This window comes from Halichoerus grypus, chromosome 10 (assembly GCF_964656455.1).
Source record: "Halichoerus grypus chromosome 10, mHalGry1.hap1.1, whole genome shotgun sequence".
In the NCBI taxonomy this organism is placed as follows: Eukaryota; Metazoa; Chordata; class Mammalia; order Carnivora; family Phocidae; genus Halichoerus; species Halichoerus grypus.
Window position 1 is genome coordinate 102,924,885 of NC_135721.1, and position 22,607 is coordinate 102,947,491.

The 22,607-nt window shown below is 39.0% G+C and overlaps 1 long non-coding RNA gene across 1 annotated transcript in view; it reads left to right on the forward strand.

The window, feature by feature from the left end:
- LOC144379377 (uncharacterized) overlaps positions 1–22,044 on the forward strand; it is a 264,902-nt gene extending 242,858 nt beyond the window's left edge. The window contains exon 3 of the long non-coding RNA XR_013442210.1: positions 20,965–22,044. This is a non-coding gene — a long non-coding RNA (uncharacterized LOC144379377). The remainder of the gene's footprint in view (positions 1–20,964) is intronic.
- Positions 22,045–22,607: the final 563 nt, after the last annotated feature.

Sequence of the window (22,607 nt, forward strand, 5' to 3'; positions counted from 1 at the left end):
TGCCTGGTTTGCTGGCCTCGTAGAATGAGTCCAGAAGCTTTCCTTCTGTTTCTATTTTTTGAAACAGCTTCAGGGGAATAGGTATTATTTCTTCTTTGAATGTTTGGTAGAATTCCCCAGGGAATCCATCAGGCCCTGGACTCTTGATTTTTGGGAGGTTTTTGATCACTGCTTCAATCTCATTACTGGTTGTTGGTCTATTCAGGTTGTCAATTTCTTCCTGTTTCAGTCTTGGTAGTTTATAGGTTTCCAGGAAGGCATCCATTTCTTCCAGATTGCTTAATTTATTGGCATATAGATGTTGATAATAATTTCTAATAATTGCTTCTATTTTCTTGGTGTTAGTCATGATCTCTCCCCTTTCATTCATAATTTTATTAATTTGGGTCCTTTCTCTTTTCTTTTGGATAAGTCTGGCCAGTGGTTTATCAATCTTATTAATTCTTTCAGAGAACCAGCTTCTAGTATCATTGATCTGCTCTACCGTATTTCTGGTTTCTAATTCATTGATCTCTGCTCTAATCTTAATTATTTCTCTTCTAATGCCTGGCTTAGGCATCATTTGTTGTTTTTTCTCCAGTTCTTTATGGTGTAAATTTAGTTGGTCAATTCGGGATTTTTCTATTTTTTTGATTGAGGCTTGGATGGCTATGTATTTCCCCCTTAAGACCATCTTTGCAGTTTCCCATAGGTCTTGGACTGATGTGTTTTCATTTTCATTGGTTTCCGTGAATTAAGTTCTTTGATTTCCTGGTTGACCCAAACATTCTTGAGCAGAGTGGTCTTTAGCTTCCAAGTGTTTGAATTTCTGCCAAATTTTTTTTCTTGTGATTGAGTTCCAGTTTTAAAACATTATGGTCTGAGGGGGCGCCTGGATGGCTCAGTTGTTAAGCATCTGCCTTCGGCTCAGGTCATGATCCCAGGGTCCTGGGATCGAGCCCCGCATCGGGCTCCCTGCTCCGCAGGAAGCCTGCTTCTCCCTCTCCCACTCCCCCTGCTTGTGTTCCCTCTCTCGCTGTCTCTCTCTCTCTGTCAAATAAATAAATAAAATCTTAAAAAAAAAAAAAACATTGTGGTCTGAGAATATGCAGGGAATAATCTCAGTCTTTTGGTATCTGTCGAGACCTGATTTGTGACCCAGTATGTGGTCTATTCTGGAGAAAGTTCCATGTGTGCTGAAGAAGAATGAATGAGTATTCTGTTGTTTTAGGGTGGAATGTTCTTTATATATCTATGAGGTCCATCTGGTCCAGTGTGTCATTCAATGCTCTTGTTTCTTTGTTGATTTTCTGCTTAGATGATCTATTGCTGAGAGTGGAGTGTTGAGGTCTCCTACAATTTTTTTTTAATTTTATTTTATTATGTTAATCACCATATATTACATCATTAGTTTTTAACGTAGTGTTCCATGATTCATTGTTTGCGTATAACACTCAGTGCTCCATTCAGTATGTGCCCTCCTTAATACCCATCACCAGGCTAACCCATCCCCCCACCCCTTCCCCTCTAGAACCCTCAGTTTGTTTCTCAGAGTCCATAGGCTCTCATGGTTCATCTCCCCCTCCGATTTCCCTCCCTTCATTTTTCCCTTCCTATCATCTTTTTTTTTTTTTAAGCATATAATGTATTATTTGTTTCAGAGGTACAGGTATGTGATTCATCAGTCTTACACAATTCACAGCACTTGCCATAGCATATAGAGTTGCTGCTATTCTTTTCTTCGATCTCCTGTTGAGTTCGTAGGTGTTCAGAATGGTTTGATAACAATCTAGCTGAATTCCTGGGACCAGACGAAGTTTAGGTCTTCTACTCCTCCGCCATCTTGCTCCTTGCCTGAGGTCTCCTACAATTAACATATTATTATCAATATGTCTCTTTATTTTGGTTAACAGTTGGCTTATGTAGTTGGTTGCTCCCATGTTGGGGGCATAGATATTTACAATTGTTAGATCTTCTTGTCAGATAGACCCATTAAGAATGATATAGTGTCCTTCTGTGTCTCTAACTACAGTCTTTAGTTTAAAATCTAATTTGTCTGATATGAGAATTGCTACCCCAGCTTTCTTTTGAGGTATGTTGGCATGGAAGTTGGTTCTCCATCCCTTCACTTTCAGTCTGGATGTATCTTTAGGTTCAAAATGAGTCTCTTGTAGACAGCATATGGATAGGTCCTGTCTTTTTATCCAATCTGCAACCCTTTGCCATTTTATGGGAGTATTTAGACCATTCACATTGAGAGTGATTTTGAAAGATACGATTTTATTGTTATCATGTTGCCTGTGAAGTCCTTATTTCTATAGATCGTCTCTGTAAATTTCTATCCTATATCACTCTTGGGGTCTTTCTTTCTCCTTTTATGGAACCCCCTCTTAATATTTCTTGCAGGGCTGGCTTAGTGGCCACATATTCTTTCAGTTTCTGCCAGTCCTGGAAGTTCTGTATTGCTCTATCCAATCTAAATAACAGCCTTGCCAGGTATTCTTGGCTGTATTTCCTTCTCATTTAGTGCCCTGAATATGTCTTGCCAGCCCTTTCTGGATTGCCAGGTCTCTGTGGATAGGTCTGATGGTATTCTGATGTTCCTCCCTCTGTATGTAAGGAATCTCTTCCCCCTAAGTGCCCTTAAGATGGTTTCCTTGGTTCGAAGATTTGTGAGTTTTACTATTACATGCTGGGCCTTTGGTCTGTTCTCCTTGATCTTGGGAGGGGTCCTCTCTGCCTCTAGGACATGAATGCTTGTTTCATTCCCCAGATTGGGGAAGTTCTCAGATACGATTTGCTCAAATATATCTTCTAGCCCTCTCTCTCTCTCTCTCCACACCCTCAGGGATCCTGATAATTCTGACATTGGAACGTTTCATGGCATCACTTATTTCTCTAATTCTGTTTTCACGGATTTTAAGCTGTTTGTTCCAGGCCTCCTCCTGTTTCTCCTTTCCTATCAGTTTTTCTTCTAGATAACTAATTCATTCTTCTGCCTTGTTTACCCTAGCTGTTAGAGTATCTAGATTAGATTGGGTCTCATTGATAGCACTTTTAAGTTCTGCCAGATTAGCTCTCATTTCTGCCCTTAGAGGCTCTATGTTGCCATTAATTGTTTTCTCCATTCTAGCTATCCTCTTCATAACTGTTACCCTGAAGTCTATTTATTTCTGACATCTTGCTTTTATCTATATCCATTTGTTCTGTGGCAGAAGTCACAGTCTCAGTCGTTCCTATTTTGGGGGTTATTCCTCTTTGTCATTCTGTTGCGGGGTGGTTGAGGGAATGTACAGAGTCCAAATTATTGACCACAACCCAAGCAAGATGCACCTGTTTTATAGGGACCTTAGGGTTGTCATCCTCTTGTTCTTCCAGCCTGTCTTCTGGGGGAAGGGCCTGCCATGCTATTACTCAGGCAACCCTGTTTGGGCAGAGTTGCCCTGCCCCCTATGGGGGGGGATGCGCTTAGTGAAAACCGGTTATGAGGGGCTTTTGTTCTCTGGCGGCTTTCCCTGGTGGCTTTCCACGTCTCTTCCAACAGAGCAGAAGTGACCATTTACAGGGGGAAGAGCAAGATGGTGGAGGAGTAGGAGACCTAAATTTCATCTGGTCCCAAGAGTTCAGCTAGATAGGGATCAAACCATTCTGAACACCTATGAACACAACAGGAGATCAAAGAAAAGAATAGCAGCAACTCTCTGAACAGAAATGCGACCACTTTCTGGAAGGTAGGACATGCAGAGAAGTGACTCTGAGGCCATATTCAGGAGGATACACGGCGGGGGGAGGGAGCCTCCATCAGCCGCTACCAGCAAGTGACAGAGCAGTGGAGTGCAAAATCAGAACTTTTAGAAGTCTGCTTCGCTGAGGGACGTTACTGCAGTGGCTAAGCAGGGGGGTGGAACCCTCCCTGGGACAGTGTGTTTTCAGGACCCTCAGGGGTCACAGAAAGACCAGGGTGCCTGAGTGCGGCAGAGCTCCCAGGTATTGGAGCAGGGAAGCTGGTTGCAGAGACGGAGCTGAGGAGCAGGCTCTCAGCTCAGGGTTGCCATAAACCATGATCTGCAGCACAGTCGGGCCATTGCTCTTCCAGCAGGGTCCCACCAAGCGGAAGATCCGGGGAGACTCCCCTTCCTCCCCGGGGAGGAGTGGTGCAGGAGTGCACCGCAGGAATCTGCTGGGTTTGGAGACTCCACACGGGGTTGTGTGCCAGAGATAGAAACACTCGGTCACAGGCCAGGAGAGCATGGAGTGCGGCCAGAGACCAGGGAGACAGGAGTGATTGACTACTTTTCTCTGGGGGCTCACTGAGGAGTGTGGCCCCGAGTTCTCTGCTGCTCTGGGGCAGAGATTGGGAGGCTGCCATTTTCAATCTTGTCCTCCAAAGCTGTACGGAAAGCTTGCAGGGAACAAAAGCTACTGAGCGCAAACCCCAGTAGATGACAGCCCAGCCCCCTGCAAGGGCAGGGCAACTGCCCAAACAGGGTTGCCTGAGTAACAGCGTATTGAGAACCACTGCAACAGGCCCCTCCCCGAGAAGATCAGCAAGAACAGCCAGCTAAGACCAAGTTTACCGATCAATTAGGACAGCAGAATGCCAGCAATAGGGGAATACTGCACATAGAATTCATGGCTTTCCCCCCCGATTCTTTAGTCTTTCAAAGTTAATTTAAAAAATTTTTTCTTTCTTTTGAATTTTCTTTTTTCCTTTTCAACCAAAATCATATCAATCCCTTTTTTAAAAATCTTTTTTAGTTTTCATTTTTAGAGTCATATTCTATCCCTTCATAGTAGTTAACCTTATTTTTGGTATAAATATATATACATATATTTGAAGTTCATATATATATATATATGAAGTTGCTCTCTCTTTAAAATTTTGGGATACAGTTTCCTCTAACAGACCAAAATATACCATAAATCTCTAGGGTATGGCTATGTTCTAGTCTCCTGGCTGATCACATTCTCTCCCTTTTTTTTTTTTTTAATTCCTCTTCTTTCTTCAACCAACTTCTTATCAATTCCTTTTATAAAACTTTTATAATTTTCATCTTATATTCCATCCCTTCATCGTATTTACCTTTATTTTTGTACATATATATGTTTTTCTTTCTTTAAAATTTTGGGAAGCACTCTCTTCTAACATACCAAAATATGCCCCAAATCTAGTGTGTGGCACTGATCTATACACCAGCTTGCTATTTGAGCATATTCTGGTTTTTTGGTTTGTTTTTATCTTCATCTTTATCTTTTTTCTTTCTTTTCTCTTTCTTTCCCTTTCCTTTCCCCCGGTTTTAGGTCTCTTCTGATTTGTATAGTGTATATTTTTCTGGAGTTGTTGTTACCCTGTTAGCATTTTGTTCTCTCATTCATCTGTTCTCCTCTGGACAAAAAGAAGATGGAAAAAAAAAAAAATCACCTCAAAAAAAAGAACAAGAGGCAGTACTGACTGCCAGGGACCTAATCAATATGGACATTAGTAAGATAGAACTAGAGTTCAGAATGACGATTATAAATGTACTAGCTGGCATGAAAACACGGAAGATATTAGAGAAACCCTTTCTGGAGAAATAAACTAAAATCTAACCAAGTCAAAATCAAAAAGGCTATTAATGAGGTGCAATCAAAAATGGAGGCTCTAACTCTAGGATAAATGAGGCAGAAGAGAGAATCAGTGATATAGAAGACCAAACGATGGAAAATAAAGAAGCAGAGAAAAAGATAAACAACTACTGGATCATGAGGGCAGAATTCAAGAGAAAAGTGATAGCATAAGATCAAACAATATTAGAATAATTGGGATCCCAGAAGAAGGAGAGAGAGGGGCAGAAGGTATATTGGAGCAAATTCTGGCAGAGAACTTCCCTAATTTGGGGAAGGAAACAGGCATCAAAATCCAGGAGGCATAGAGAACCCCCTTCAAATTCAATAAAAATAGGTCAACACCCCAACATCTAATAGTAAAACTTACGAGTCTCAGAGACAAAGAAAAAAATCCTGAAAGCTTGGGAGAAGAGATATGGTAGAAACATTAGATTGGCAACAGACCTACCCACAGTGCCCTGGCAGGCCAGAAAGGACTGGCATGATATCTTCAGAGCACTAAATGAGAAAAATATGCAGCCAAGAATACTATATCCAGCTAGGCTGTCATTGAAAATAGAAGGAGAGACAAAAAACTTCCAGGACAAACAAAAACTAAAGGAACTTGCAAACACGAAACCAGCCCTACAAAAAATATTGAAAGGGGTCCTCTAAGCAAAGGGAGAGCCTAAAAGCAACATAGACCAGAAAGGAACACAGACAATAAACAGTAACAATCACCTTACAGGCCATGCAATAGCTCTCAATTCATATCTTTCAATAGTAACCCTGAATGTAAATGGGCTAACTGCCCCAATCAAAAGACACAGGCTATCAGATTGTATGAAAAAAACAAGACCCATCGATATGCTGTCTGCAAGAGACTCATTTTAGACCCAAAGACACCCCCAGACTGAAAGTGAGGGGGTGGAAAACCATTTACCATGCTAATGGACACCAAAAGAAAGCTGGGATGGCAATCCTTATATCAGACAAATTCGATTTTAATCCAAAGGCTATAATAAGAGATGAGGAAAGACACTATATCCTACTTAAAGGATCTATCCAACAAGATCTAACAATTGTAAATATCTATGCCCCTAACATGGGAGCAGCCAATTATATCAGCCAATTAATAACAAAAGCAAAGAAACACATTGACAATAATACAATAATAGTGGGGGACATTAACAACCCCCTCACTGAAATGGACAGATCATCTAAACAAAAGATCAACAAGGAAATAAAGACTTTAAATGACACACTGGACCAAATGGACTTCACAGATAGATAGATATATTCAGAACATTCCATCCCAAAGCAACATATTACACATTCCTCTCTAGTGCCCATGGAACATTCTCCAGAATAGATCACATCCTAGGTCACAAATCAGGTGTCAACAGGTACCAAAAGATTGGGATCATTCCCTGCATATTTTCAGACCACAATGCTTTGAAACTAGAACTCAATCACAAGAGGAAAGTCAGAAAGAACTCAAATACATGGAGGCTAAAGAGCATCCTACTAAAGAATGAATGGGTCAACCAGGAAATTAAAGAAGAATTTAAAAAATTCATGGAAACCAATGAAAATGAAAACACAACTGTTCAAAATCTTTGGGACGCAGTAAAGGCAGTCCTAAGAGGAAAGTGTATAGCAATACAAGACTTTCCCAAGAAACAAGAAAGGTCTCAAATACACAACCTAACCCTCCACCTAAAGGAGCTGGAGAAAGAACAGCAAATAAAGCCTAAACCCAGCAGGAGAAGAGAAATAATAAAGATCAGAGCAGAAATCAATGAAATAGAAACCAAAAGAACAGTAGAAACCAAAAGATCAATGAAACTAGGAGCTGGTTCTTTGACAGAATTAACAAGATTGATAAACCCCTGGCCAGACTTATCAAAAAGAAAAGAGAAATGACCCAAATAAATAAAATCATGAATGAAAGAGGAGAGATCACAACCAACACCAAAGAAATACAAACAATTATAAGAACATATTATGAGCAACTATATGCCAGCAAATTAGATAATCTGGAAGAAATGAATGCATTCCGAGACATGTATAAACTAAGAAAATTGTACCAGGAAGAAATAGAAAACCTGAACAGACCTATAACCACTAAGGAAATTGAAGCAGTCATCAAAAATCTCGCAACAAACAAGAGCCCAGGGCCAGATGGCTTCCCAGGGGAGTTCTACAAAACATTTCAAGAAGAATTAATACCTATTCTTCTGAAACTGTTCCAAAAAATAAAAATGGAAGGAAAACTTCCAAACTTGTTTTATGAGGCCAGCATTACCTTGATCCCAAAACCAGACAAAGACCCCATCAAAAAGAATTACAGACCAATATCCTTGATGAATATGGATGCAACAATTCTCACCAAAATACTAGCCAATAGGATCCAACAGTACATTAAAAGGATTATTCACCACGACCAAGTGGGATTTATCCCTGGGCTTCAAGGTTGGTTCAACATCTGCAAATCAATCAATGTGATACAATACATTAATAAAAGAAAGAACAAGAACCATATGATCCTCTCAATAGATGCAGAAAAAGCATTTGACAAAGTACAGCATCCTTTCTTGATCAAAACTCTTCAGAGTATAGGGATAGAGGGTACGTACCTCAATATCATAAAAGCCATCTACGAAAAACCCACAGCGAATATCATTCTCAATGGGCAAAAACTGAGAGCTTTCCCCCTAAGGTCAGGAACGCGGCAGGGATGTCCACTATCACCACTGCTATTCAACATAGTATTAGAAGTCCTAGCCACAGCAATCAGACAACAAAAAGAAATCAAAGGCATCCAAATCGGCAAAGAAGAAGTCAAACTCTCACTCTTTGCAGATGATATGATACTTTATGTGGAAAACCCAAAAGACTCCACCCCAAAACTGCTAGAACTCATACAGGAATCAGTAAAGTGGCAGGATAGAAAATCAATGCACAGAAATCAGTGGCATTCCTATACACCAACCATAAGACAGAAGAAAGAGAAATAAAGGAGTTGATCCCATTTACAATTGCACCCAAAACCATAAGATACCTAGGAATAAATCTAACCAAAGAGCCAAAGAATCTGTACTCGGAAAACCATAAAATACACATGAAAGACATTGAGGAAGACACAAAGAAATGGAAAAATGTTCTGTGCTCATGGATTGGGAGAACAAATATTGTGAAGATGTCAATGCTACCTAGAGCAATCTACACATTCAATGCAATCCCTATCAAAATACCATCCACTTTTTTCAAAGAAATGGAACAAATAATCCTAAAATTTGTATGGAACCAGAAAAGACACTGAAAAGCCAGAGTAATGTTGAAAAAGAAAAGCAAAACTGGTGGCATCACAATTCCAGACTGACTTCAAGCTCTATTACAGAGCTGCCATCATCAAGACAGTATGGTACTGGCTCAAATACAGACACATAGATCAATGGAACAGAATAGAGAGCCCAGAAATGGACCCTCAACTGTATGGTCTACTAATCTTCGACAAAGCAGGAAAGAATGTCCAATGGAAAAAAAAGACAGTCTCTTCAACAAATGGTGTTGGGAAAATTGGACAGCCACATGCAGAAGAATGAAACTGGACCATTTCCTTACACCACACACATAAATAGACTCAAAATGGTTGAAAGACCTAAATTTGAGACAGGAGTCTCCTAAAATCCTAAAGGAGAACACAGGCAGCAACCTCTTCGACCTCAGCCACAGCAACTTCTTCCTAGAAACATTGTCAAAGGCAAGGGAAGCAAGGGCAAAAATGAACTACTGGGACTTCATCAAGATAAAAAGCTTTTGCACAGTGAAAGAAACAGTCAACAAAACCAAAAGACAACTGACAGAATGGGAGAAGATATTTGCAAATGACCTATCAGATAAAGGACTAGTATCCAAAATCTATATAGAACTTATCAAACTCAACACCCAAAGAACAAATGATCCAATCAAGAAATGGGCAAAACACATGAACAGACATTTTTCCAAAGACATTCAGATGGCCAACAGACACATGAAAAAGTGCTCAACTTCTCTCAGCATCAGGGAAATCCAACTCAAAACCTCAATGAGATACCACCTCACACCAGTCAGAATGGCTAAAATTAACAAGTCAGGAAACAAAAGATGTTAGCGGGGATGTGGAGAGAGGGTCACCCTCATACACTGTTGTTGGGAATGCAAGCTGGTGCAGCCACTCTGGAAAACAGTATGGAGGTTCCTCAAGAAGTTGAAAATAGAGCTACCATACGATCCAGCAATTGCACTACTGGGTATTTACCCCAAAGATACAAATGTAGGGATTTGAAGGGGTACGTGCAGCCCAATGTTTATAGCAGCATTGTCCACAATAGCCAAACTATGGAAAGAGGCAAGATGTCCATCGACAGAAGAATGGATAGAGAAGAGGTGGTATATATATATATATACAATAGAATATTATGCAGCCATCAAAAGGAATGAAATCTTGCCATTTGCAACGACATGGATGGAACTGGAGTGAAATAAGTCATTCAGAGAAAGACATGTATCTTATGACCTCACTGATATGAGGAATTCTTAACCTCAGGAAACAAACTGAGGGTTGCTGGAGTGCTGGGGGTTGGGAGGGATGGGATAGCTGTGTGATAGACATTGTGGAGGTTATGTGCTGTGGTGAGCGCTGTTAATCGTGTAGGACTGTTGAATCACAGACCTGTACCTCTGAAACAAATAATACATGTTAAAATAAAAGATTTTAGGAAGGGAAAAATGAACGGGGGGAGATAGGTGGAGGAGACGAACCATGAGAGACTATGGACTCTGCAAAAGAAACTGAGGGTTCTAGAGGGGAGGGGGGTGGGGGGATGGGTTAGCCTGGTGATGGGTATTAAAGAGGGCACGTATTGAATGGAGCACTGGGTGTTATATGCAAACAATGAATCATGGAACACTATATCAAAAACTAATGATGTAATGTATGGTGATTAACATAACATAATAAAAAATAATTAAAAAAAAAAAAAAAGAAGTGACCATTTCCAAACCTCTGCTTCAGAACAGAGAGTTTGTAGTCTGTTCTTCAGTGAGCTCTCCAGGCCACATTGTCTGTGCTGCTAAAACCGCAGCATCCTGGGTTGTGCGCCCCCCAGTAGCCCTCCCAGCCCTCACTTCCAGGTCCAGGCACGTCTCTGCCCTTTGTGCTTCTAGAACCATCAGCTGCCTCCAGTTTTCATGGGTGCCCCCACAGCTCCAGATTTCAGTCCAGGGGCTGCCCTAAAGTCTTTCCCTGCTGCTACTGGTCTGCGAGTCTGTGCCCGGTCCCCAGCACAGGAGGCTTTCACGCACCTGTGGTGCAGATCTCGGAGGATCCCTCCCCCTTCTGTTTACCTTCAGATATCTGCCCACAGAATCACATCTTCCCACTTCATACCTTGAAACCAACCGCTGAGGATATTCTGTTTGTAGAGATTCAGATATATCTTCTTACATCTCAGGCTGATTTCGTGGGTGTTCAGAGTGGCCTGGTAGATATCCAGCTCAATTCAGGGGACTGGTTGAAATAGGGCCCCCTACTCCGCCATCTTTGCCCCCCCCATCAATACTGATTTTGAATGTAAATGGACTACAATCAAAGACATAGAGTGACCTGAGATTAAGAATTCCTCATATCAGTGAGGTCATATGAGTGGGGGGTGGGGTGGGAGGGATGGGGTGACTGGGTGATGGACACTGGGGAGGGTATGTGTTCTGGTAAGCGCTGTGAATTGTGCAAGACTGTTGAATCTCAGATCTGTACCTCTGAAACAAATAATGCAATATATGTTAAGAAAGAAAAAAAGAAGAAGAATGTAGCAGGAGGGGAAGAATGAAGGGGGGGAAATCGGAGGGGGAGAAGAACCATGAGAGACAATGGACTCTGAAAAACAAACTGAGGGTTCTAGAGGGGAGGGGGTTGGGAGGATGGGTTAGCCTGGTGATGGGTATTGAGGAGGGCACGTTCTGCATGGAGCACTGGGTGTTATGCACAAACAATGAATCATGGAACACTATATCTAAAACTAATGATGTAATGTATGGGGATTAACATAACAATAAAAAAATTAAAAAAAAAAAGACATAGAGTGACAGACAGAATTGATAAAAAACAAGACTCATTTATATGCTGCCTACAAGAGACTCATTTTTGACCTAAAGACACACAGATTGGAAGTGAGGGTATGGAGAAACATTTACAATGCAAATGGATGTCAAAAGATAGCAATACTTATATTGGACAAAACAGACTTTAAAACAAAGATTGTAACAAGAAACAAAGGATGCTCTGTAATAATAAAAGGGACAATCCAACAAGAAGATATAATAATTATAAATATTTATGCACCCAACATGGGAGCACCCAAATACATAAAACAGTTAATAAGAAACATAAAGGAACTAATCAGTAATAATACAATAATATCAGGGGACTTTAATAACACACTACATCAATGGACAGATCATATAAACAGAAAGTCAGCAAGGAAACAATGGCTTTGATGACACACTGGACCAGATGGTTTTAACAGATATATTCAGAACATTCTATCCTAAAACAGAATACACAGTATTTTCATGTGCACATGGAACATTCTCCAGAACTGATCATAGACTGCAAAAAAATCCTCTATGAATTCAAGAAGATCAAGGTCATACCATCCATCTTTTCTGACCCAGCACTATGAAATTAGAAGTTAAACACAAGAAAAAAATCTGGAAAGACCACAAATACATAGAGGTTAAATAATATGCAAATAAAAACAATGAATGGGCCAACCAGGAAATCAATAGAGAAATTTTTTAAAGTACGTGGAAACAAATGAAAATGAAACTACAATGGTTCAAAACCTTTGGGATGCAGCAAAAGCTGTTCTAATAGGTAAATTTAGAACAATACAGTCCTGCCTCAAGAAGCAAGAAAAACCTCAAATGAACAACCAAATCTTACACATACAGGAGCTAGAATAAGAACAAACAAAACCCAAAACCAGCAGGAGTAAGGAAATAACAAAAATCAGAACAGAAATAAATTATATAGAAACTAAAGCAACAATAGAACAGATCAATGAAACCAGGATCTTGTTCTTTGAAAACAATCAATAAAATTTATAAACTTCTAGCCAGACTTATCAAGAAAAAAGAAAAAGGACACAAATAAACAGAAGTACAAATGAAAGAGGAGAAATAACAACCAACACCACAGAAATATAACAATTGTAAGAGAATATTATGGAAAATTACATGCCAACAAATTGGACAACCTAGCAGAAATGGATAAATTCCTAGAAACATAGAACCTACCAAAACTGAAACAGGAAGAAATAGAAATTTGAGCAGACTGATTTGGTAAGCAAAGAAATTGAATCAGTAATAAAAAAAACTCCCAACAAACAAAAGTCTGGGACCAGATAGCTTCACAGGCGAATTCTAAAAACATTTAAAAAAGAGTTAATACATATTCTTCTCAAACTGTTCCAAAAAATGAAGAGGAAGGAAAACTTCCAAATTCATTTTATGAGGTCAGTATTACCCTGATACCAAAGCCAGATAAAGACACCACAAAACAAAAACAAACAACAACAACAAAAAGAACAAAAAACTACAGGCCAATATCTCAGATGAACATACATGCAAAAATTCTCAACAAAATACTAGCAAACTGAATTCAATGATACATTAAAAAAGTCATTCACCATGATCAAGTGGGATTTATTCCTGAGTTGCTAGGGTGGTTCAGTATTTGCAAATCAATCAATGTGATATCAATAAGAGAATGGATAAAAACCATATGATCATTTCAACAGATGCAGAAAAAGCATTTGACAAAGTACAAAATCCATTCATGATAAAAAGCCTCAACAAAGTAGGTTTAGAGGGAACATACCTCAACATAACAAAGGCCTTATGTGAAAAACCCACAGTGAACATCATCCTCAATGGGGAAAAACGGAGCCTTTCCCCTAAGGTCAGGAACAAGACAAGGATATCCACTCTTGTCACTTTTATTAAACGTAGTACTGGAAGTCCTAGCCACAGCAATCACACAACAAAAGGAAATAAATGGCATCCAAATTAGTAAAGAAGAAGTAAAACTTTCACTACTTGCAGATGACATAATACTATATATAGAAAATCCAAAAGACTTCACCAAAAAACTACTAAAACTGATAACAGAATTTAGTGAAGTTGCAAGATACAAAATCAATGTGCAGAAACCTGTTGCATTTCTATACACCAATAATGAAGCAGCAGAAAGAGAAATTAAGAAAATAAACCCATTTACAATTGCACCAAAAATAACAAGATACCTAGCAATAAACCTAACCAAAGAGGTAAAGACCTGACTCTGAAAATTATAACACACTGATGAAAGAAACTGAAGATGACACATAGAAATGGAAAGATATTCCATGCTCATGGATTGAAGAAGAAATATTGTTAAAATGCCCATCCATACTATCAAAAGCAATCCACAGATTTAGTGCAATCCTTATCAAAATACCAACAGCAGTTTTCACAGAACTAGAACAGGCAGTCCTAAAATTTGTATGGAACTACAAAAGAACCTGAATAGCCAAAGCAAACTTGAAAAAGAAAAGCAAAGCTGGAGGCATTACAATTCCAGACTTCAAGTTATATTACAAAGTTGCAGTAATCAAAACAGTATGGTACTGGCACAAAAACAGACACATAGATCAATGGAACTGAATAGAAAACCCAGAAATACACCCACAATTATATGGTCAATTAATCTTTGACAAAGCAGGAGATAATATCCAGTGGGAAAAAGACAGTCTCTTCAACAAATGCTGCTGGGAAAACTGGACAGCTACATACAAAAGAATGAAACTGGACCACTTTCTAACACCATACACACAGATAAACTCAAAATGGATTAGGGACCTACATGTGAGACCTGAAACCATAAAAATCCTAGAAGAGAATACAGACAGTAATTTCTTTGACATCAGCTGTAGCAACTTTTTTCTAGATAGGTCCCCTGAGGAAGAGAAACAAAAACAAAAATAAACTATTGGGACTATATCAAAACAAAAACCTCTGTTTAAAAAAAAAAAAAAAGCTTCCATACAGTGAAGGAAACAATCAACAAAACTAAAAGGTCACCTATGGAATGGCAGAAGATCTTTGCAAATGACATATCCAATAAAGGGTTAGTATCCAAAATATATAAAGAATTTATACAACTTAACACCAAAAAACCCCCCAAATAATCCAATTTAAAAATGGATAGAAGACATGAACAGACATATCTTCAGAGAAGACATACAAATGGCGAACAGACATATGAAAAGATGCTCATCATCACTTATCATCAGGGAAATGCAAATCAAAACTACAATAGGATATCTATCACCTCATACCTGTAGAACTGGTAAAGTCAACAACATAAGAAACAAGTTTTGGCAAGGATGTGGAGAAAATGAGCCATCTGGAACATAGGGTGGGAATATAAACTGGTGCAGCCACTCTGGAAAACAGTATGGTGGTTCCTCAAAAAAGTTAAAAACAGAACTACCCTACCTAAGATCCAGCAATCACACTACTGGGTTTTTACCCAAAGAATACAAAAACATGAATGCAAAGGGATATGCACCCCTATGTTTACTGTAGCAATAAACAATAACTTATAATAGCCAAAATATGGAAGCAGCCCAAGTGTCCATCGATTGATGAATAGGTAAAGAAGATGTGGTATACATACACACACAAACACACACACACAGGAATATTATACAGCCATAAAAAGAATGAAATCTTGCCCTTTGCAACAAAATGGATGGAGCTAGAGAGTATAATGCTAAGCAAAATAAGTCAGTCAGAGAAAGACAAATACCATATGATTTCACTCATATGTGGAATTTAAGAAACAAAACAAATGAGCAAAGGGAAAAAAATGGAGAGTGACAAACCAAGAAACAGACTCTTTAACTATAGAGAACAACTTGATGGTTATCAGAAGGGAGGTGGGTAGCGGGGTAGCTGAAATAGGTAATGGGGATTAAGGAGTGCACTTGTCATCATGAGCACTGGATGACATTGGTGCCACTGACATTGGTATGCAAATACATGATGCTTTAATAAAATTTTAGCTTTTAGTTTTTATAAGCATAATTAAATAATCAATTTAATCAGATCATAATGGGAAAAAAATGAATCCCCATATACCCTTCAAGTGGTGAGTTCTAAGGACTGTATCAAAGACAGAAAATGAAAGGAATTCAAAATCATGTGTAAACATTATCATAGAGCCATGAAGACAGAATTAGTAAAATCCTATCAATCCTCACACTAATACCCAGCCATTAATTATATATTTCTCTCAGATCCATGGTGTCCTAGAAACAACACTTTTTTCAAGTCTGCAAAAAAGGAAAGCTGAGAGCATTCTTCAATTGGTGTTTAAAATTCTGTGTTGAGGCTTAGTTCTTTTTCTTCTCAGTTCTGAATCTGATATGCTTAGCTCTATTATTTATAATCGTCCCCCTCCCCCAAAATGGTCCCTGCACCCTCCCCAAGACATTTTAAAGTGGTTTACAACAAAACCTCCATCTCAATCATTCTTCTGGCTCCACCAGTGTGGCCACGCCCTGGTTACACAGAGTCTAACACAAACCATATGATCAGGCTCTATCTAGACTAGGATTGCAAAGGTAGACCTTCAAAGAGCTCTTTAGAGCAGAGGGATGTACAAACACTTATTCTCCATGAATGTAAAGGACCAAAAGGACTTATCAAAGGTCCAAACTAGGAACCAGTGTGCAAAAGGGTGATTAAAGCTTACCAGTAGTGGAGGAGATACAGGGAGTTATTTAGTCTTTGAATATTTAATAGGATTTGTTTAAATATTTTATTTATTTATTTATTTATTTATTTAATTTATTTATTTACTGAGAGAGTGAGCGAGTGGGGGGGAGGGGCAGAGGAAGAAGGAGAGAGAGAATCTCCAGCACACTCCATGCTGAGTGCGAAGCCCGATGCGGGGCTTAATCCCACGACCCTGATGATCATGACCTGAGCCAAAATCAAGAGTTGGATGCTCAACTGACTGAGCCACCCACGTGCCCGAGAATATTTAATAAGATTTTAAGTAGAGTGCCCTGAATGCTCTGTAAACATGTCTGGATTTTTTTCTATAAGCTGTGGGGAGCCATTAAAGATAAATAAGCAGGATTGTTTGAGGGAACAGCTCTGGCAGTAGGACAGTTGAAGTCCAGATGAAAAGCAGAGGGAAGAGTTAAGGGCTTCATCAGGAGATCTACAGTCTTGGCATTCATAGCAGCATCTGCATCACCTGGGAGTTTGTTAGAAATACCATACAGTATTTCAGGCTCCATCTCAGACTTACTAGTCTACAATCTCTTGTTTTAGTGAATTCTCTACTGTAAGAAGCAGTACTCTAATTGACAATGTTGCATATGCCCAGCTTGGCAAGGCTGGCTCTCAAACAGTTGGGACTGGCCCAAAGCTTTGTGTGAGAAGAAAACAAAACCTGAAGTTGATATACTAATCAGGGCTAAACTCTGGAAGTGGAGGATTATTTAAAGATTAAGGCCCTCAAGCATACATGAAATATAAGAACTTGTTCAGAAATGAAAGGGCCACAAAACTGAGCAGGCAGGACCAGGTTTTGTCTGGAGTTATTAGAGTATCTGGAGGGATTCCAGAAGGCAACTGAGGAAGAAAAGGAACCTTCTATGAAACAGCTGCCAGGGACGCTGTGAGCAAGGGGTGGGTCCAGATGGGGGTGGAAAGTGGGGGTTTGGGAGAACTTACATGCACAGGATGCCAAGTAGTTCTAACTTGGGAACAGAAAGCAGGCAATTTCAGAGTCATAATGGAGAAATGATTTACAAGTTTGAGTGACAGATTTTATGTACAGAGTGAGAAAGAGGGAGATGCTGAAGTTAACACTTATGTTTCCAACCTGCGGGACTGCAGGAAGATAATATCAACTACATGTGAAGTTAAATGCCTGAAACTTAGACAATCTTATATCATTGAGGACTATAAACCTCTAGGATATTTTGTTTAGGAAGTGCACACAGTTTGCACCATGTTAACTTTACACGGAGAACCTTTAAGAATGAGTAAAAACATCTAAGGTTTACTGATCACTTTCTAATACAAAACACACTTTCCAACGTTTAAAATGCCTGTTATGAACCTCATAAGTAGGCTCTATTATTACCCCATGAAGTCAGCTCTATTATTATTCCCATTTCACAGATGAGGAAACTGAGGCATGTAAAGGTTATCAGACAAAAATTAGTGTCAAAGCCAAGATTTGGATCTGGTTAGTGATGTTATAGCTCATCATCATCATTACTATGCTGAGATATACTCCTTCCCTCCCCACACCTTTATCCTGTGGCCTAACCTACAGGGCATGTCTAAGTTCAAACAGGTGCCCAATTTTTATTTACTATACCAAAAAAAAAAAAAAAAAAAAGTGTTAGACAAGATTTTCAGTTCTTTGGAATCTAGTATATCTCTAAATTCCAGGAATTATTTTTAAGAATTGAAAAGCATTAAAGCAAAATACTTCTTAGAAATAATAAATTAACTTTACAAATTGGAATAGAGCCAATTCCTGATTATCTGTGTTAGTGACAGTGTTAGCAGGGGCATGGAAATCCTCCAATATTCCACAAACTTGACTCTGATCAGCCAGATGATTGATCTCTTACTACCCTCTAATCTAGATCCCAGGCATTTTCAAAGGTAGCCTACATGAAAAAAGGAAAACATGAAGTGATATAAAGAAACAAAGGTTAGGATAATAAAAATACTGTGTAATTACAAGGCATAGTGCTTGGAACTAGCCTTCTTGAGTTCATATCCACTTGTTAGCCACATATCCATAAGCAAATCACCTACTGTCTGTGCATCAGTTTCCCCATCTATAAACTGGGGTCATAATAGTACATACTTCAAATATTGTTGGATGGAATATAATGACATAATTCATGATGAGCACATTGTAAACAGAGAATGATGCAATAATCATCAGATCAGTAATCAAACCAGTATATAAAAATTAAACTGAAAATGGCGATTCATCTTTTATGAACTATCCGCCAGACTACAGCCTATCTGTCTCTGTCTCCATCTCGCTCAGTTGTGGGTTGAAAGACGAAGCCCAGGTTGGCAGGAAAAATCTCTTTTTAGTATTCTTTAAATAAGCTCCAGAGGGCTTTTTTCCCTGGCCACTACTGTTTACTCTGGCACTCAAAGTCAGCAGCAAGAACTACTAGCAACCCACCCCCAAAATCACATGGATATCAATACAATAAAAACCTTCCAAGATTCCATATCCTGCCTATGCCGCAAATCCAGAAACATCCATTGACCTCCTTTTTGCCTGACTGATGACAATGCAGATATTTCAGGCTGCAGTTCCCTGCTCACTGCAGTCTGTCTGAGGTTATTTTGCCCCTAGACTATTTTTGCTCATATGTTTGCTCTCAGCCGCAGACATTCAAATAGAAACCAGAGAGATCCAAATACTTGGGAGGAACCTATAAACAAATGCAGGAAGAAGCATCCAGTCTGACCATGGCGCCCATAAAAGTTTCTGTAGACAGAATATAAGGGGCTGGATTCCCAACACCTACTACTTGAGAACTTGCCTAATCTTTCCAGAAACTTAGCTGCTTAAGGGGTGCTTGGGTGGCTCAGTTAGTTGAGCGTCCGACTCTTGATTTCAGCTCAGGTCATGATCTCAGGGTCTTGAGATGGAGTCCCACATGGGGCTCTGCACTAAGGGTAGAGTCTGCTTGAGATTCTCTCTCTCCCTCTCCCTTTGCCCCCTCTCCCACTGGTGTTCTTGCTCTCTCTTTAAAATAAATAAAAATCTTAAAAGAAAAGAAACTTAGCTACTTCACAGAGATGGAAGGGTGGAAAGAGACAGGAGCAGGTTGGGAAAAGCTTATTCAGCGTGTGTGTGTGTGTGTCCAAAATACTTCCCTTTTGGGAGCCCAGAAGAACTGAGGATAGCTGGATACTTGCCATTTTGTGCTTAGAGAAAAAATACAAATTGAGCCATATTTATTTATTTTTTAAATTAAAAGTCAAATAAAAATAGGTCCCTGGGTTCAGAAACTTAGAGAAAAACATCCAGCCAAGTTAAGGTATGTTTTAATTAAGAAAAGAAAATGTCTATAATAGATTCTAAACACGGTATGAGCAGTATCTATTTGGGGATCAATAAGTAACCCCAAACCCAAATTATAAATATCCAAACACCATTAACCACTAAAGGAATCTAATTCTGTAGAACCCTGAAATGTAGTATTCTACCTTGTATGGGGCCTTCCAAATTTCTATTCTTTCTCTCAGAGGGTTCTTTCTCTTCTCCTCCACACACCATCCTGATTGACTCACCATCCACAAAGAAATTGATGCAAAATAAGAAAAGGAGAAAACCCAAACCACAAGTCTGCTCTGGCAAAGTCCTCTGATTGGAGGATAAATTCAACTTACCAGCAGTTTCATTCAACACAATCCTGGGTCACATTAACTAATCGACATGTTGTCACTTTTGAAAGATTTCCAGCCATAAATCCCCAATGCTTGAATGCTGGAGAGAAAGAAAACGATGTTATCTGAAGCCCTACTATCCTAACTTAATGAGAACATTGAGCCACTGGCTCTAACTACATAAAAATCGGCAAACAAAAATATCCCAATCCAAAACAATAAGAAAACTAGAAGGAATTCTAACTTTCACAAGTGACCAAATTTCTAAATGTATATCTATTAAATACATCTTCTAAGACTACCTAGAAAATGACATGCAGCCTGCCAAACAAAATCAGCTTATAGAACATTTTCACCTTTTTGCCTTCCAGCAAATTGCTTGTTTTCCCATCCAAACAATAACCTTATTGTTTATACTGAAGTACAGTACATGACTAGTCATGTTAGGAAATGAATGAATTGTTGTCCTGTCAACAGTTTTTTTCCCACATACCTATTATATCTAGGAATTCCTTCCGAGCTTAGAAACTTTGAAGAAAATACATACTGCTTTCATCTGCTTTCATTATCCTGAGTTCCACTGACATATAGACTAGGGTTGCCTAGCAATATGAAATTAGTAGTAGTTGTAGTATTTTTATAGGTTTCTGAGTAAATACTGTTGTACCCTTGTCTAAGTCTGGTGAGAATTTTGGTCCATGATGCTTTCTGTGTTTTATTTAAGCCTAGGTTAAACACATGAATGCTCTGTAAGGGTTCAGTTTACTTACTGGCACAGGAACATATGGAGACATAGTAAGGGTTCAGGATTGAAATGGGATACGCTAAAATCCTTCTTTTCCCTTCCTTCTCTCACAGCCCCTGGAAACTTAGAAGTCTGTTGGTGAAGAAGAGCTAGCAAACGTCCATCCCTATCTGATCTGGATGACACTCCCTTGTTAATTAACCCAGCAAAAAGGGAACACAAATCAGATCTTTTCACTGTAAGTCAGAAAAAAAGTTCAGTTCAATAACATATGGAGATGAGACAAAAATTCAGCATTCTGTCAACTGAGACACAAACAGAAAAGCACTCATGTCTTCCTACACTGTTCAACAGCCATAAAGAAAAAGTCAGACTGTCAGAGAAACTGATGCATGCAGCTGGATGAAATAACTTCCACGTGATATCCATTTCCAGCCTCAGCCAAGGCCATGCCTGCGCTAATGAACACCTAAACTTTGCTTTCACATGTTCAACTTAAGTTGCCCACAAAACTTTTACCATATGGACCAACCAGCCTTCAGCACTCACCCTTCATTTTTATTTGCTTTTTATCCTATAGTCCTCCATTTCTTTATTTTTCTTAAACAAGGAAGGGGTGATACAGTATGAAAAATAAAGTTTATCTTTAGTTCCTTGGTGTGCTCAGAATTCTAGGGCTGAATCAAATTTTGCTTGAGATGTCTATATTCACGTATGAATATGTTTTCTCAAAAACTTGCTGATATCTATGTATGAATGATTAATAATGATTCTTTAAGAAAAGTAAAATGTTTCAATCTGATTATTTCCTCTCCTGGGTGTGAGACAGGAATGCATAGAAGCTAAACATTCTTCTCCACCTTACTCTCCCGTCCTTCCAACAGGCTAGCCTAGGCATGTTCTCAGGATGAAGGCAGATGTGTACCAGTGGAAGCAGATGCATGCCAGTACAGTTATTTTTCAAGCCTTTGCATATATCCAGTCTACTAACATTTCATTGGCCAAAATTAGTCACATGGCCACAGTCAGAATCAAGAGGCACAGAAATGGACTCCATTACCATGTACATCAAAAGGTGTGGTTACAAGCAAGAGAAAAGAATGGGAGTCATTAATGCAGTGAATCTACAATAGTCATAGATGTACTCACAGTCACTGATAATATAGAGACCCAGAGATTGTGCCAGAGATGAAACTAGAACCCAGGTCTCTCTACTTACGGTTTACTCCTCTTTTTATGACACTCACTGCCATTATTTTATTAAAGAGCAAGGAAATGACTCATAAAGGTATCACATAATCAGTTTCAGTATTATCAAATATAATCTATACTCCCTAAAATAGTACCTAAGAATATTGTATTTATAAAATATATGTGAACCAAACATGGAAAACTTTATCCCCCTGTCTGATGTTTTAGGAGTTAAAATCTTATGCTATTAGATTGCAGGTAAAGCAACTATTAGAAAAAGAGAAACATAGGAGCAGCTGGGTGGCTCAGTTGATTAAGCATCCAACTCTTGATTTCAGCTCAAGTCATGATCTCGGGGTCATGGGATTGAGCCCCACATCAGGGTCCACATTCAGCATGGAATCTGCTTGAGATTCTGTCCTTCTCCCTCTGCTCCTCCTTGTGTGTGCTCTCTCAAATAAATAAATAAAAATATTAAAAAAAAAAAAGAGAAACAAACTATGAAGGCTGGAGATACACTCTATTAAGAGTTACCAGATTTAGCAAATAAAACTACAAGATGCTA